Here is a 1,254-nt window from a genome sequence, read left to right on the forward strand (position 1 = left end):
TACTCCAAACCATTATGTAAAGAGATGAATTTCTGTAGTCAAGCATTCTTATTCATTTATTTATTTTTCAAAAACACTATACAACCCTTAGGTACACCCTCATAACCTCCATGTCAGATGCAGAATAGGGATTTTAGTCTTGAAAATGCCTCTTTCCTTTCCACAGGATGGTTCTACCAACTTTTTTTTTGGCTGAAAACATGGAATATGAAAATGCTATATAGTTCACCACTATTGGCAAGGATGTACAAGCATTGTTTTGCCCTTTGCTGATTTAGTAACCATGTATATATTCATTCAACTTCCCCAACTGACTTTTTTCTCTCCTTCCTCTGTTTACTGTTGAGACCAAGGTTGATGACAAAATAATAACCTGTGTCCATTGAGACAAATTCATAAATAGAATGTGAGAGCTATATATCTACTTAATTCAAAAGAACAGTCAGGGGAAAAATAACTTCATGGAATTAAATTTAAAGCAAAAAAAAGCTGATAAATATAAACCTTTCATTTATAATAAGCTTTTAACAGCTTTTCACTATATAATAATGAGAATGTTGCATTTAATCACACTTTACCTTTCATTAAGCTGTCAACCAACTTATGATTATTACTCAATGTTATCATCATTATAAACTATCTGGACATTTGATAAAGTTAGCAACCAAACACTTCATCCAAGGTACCCTCACAAGAAAAAGGAATACTTTACTTGATCGGTCGTGCCATCGTGACTCGCTTGTAAACATTGGTAGCCAGCCAGTACTGAACCGTCATGTTCCAGCAACGCATTCCTGCCCTTACAGTTGGGGTGAAATCTGCTCCAAACTCATCTATGTTGTGAACGGTTTCGAAGTTATACTCCTTTGGAACTGTCTCCTTCTCATCACTGTAATAGGGTTGCTGATGAAATGACTGTCATATTAGGAGTTATAAAATGGATTATACAATGAATGAGAAACTGAGGATATGAGTAGCAACTGATTTAAAAATCTAATATACTAATAATCAAATATCATTACAAAGTACAACACTTCATCAAATTAGACATCTGATATAAACAACCATCTTTTTTAAACTGTTTTTTCAAATAATAATTTTATCTATTGTTCCCATTCTTTATCATTGCCAATTATATTTAGATAAAATTTATTAATATATTTTTAGTAATTACTGAAAATCTCTTAACAAATTATGAAAGTCACTGCAAGAAATTTCTAAAACCTAATCCTACACACAAATTTGCATCCAACT

At 32.1% G+C, this 1,254-nt stretch overlaps 1 protein-coding gene across 1 annotated transcript in view; it reads right to left on the bottom strand.

Annotated features, from left to right (window-relative positions):
• The window catches only part of LOC119582329 (lysophospholipid acyltransferase 7-like), a 33,282-nt gene that overhangs the window by 25,075 nt on the left and 6,953 nt on the right, over window positions 1–1,254 (bottom strand).

Source organism: Penaeus monodon, chromosome 15, assembly GCF_015228065.2.
Source record: "Penaeus monodon isolate SGIC_2016 chromosome 15, NSTDA_Pmon_1, whole genome shotgun sequence".
Classification (NCBI taxonomy): domain Eukaryota; kingdom Metazoa; phylum Arthropoda; class Malacostraca; order Decapoda; family Penaeidae; genus Penaeus; species Penaeus monodon.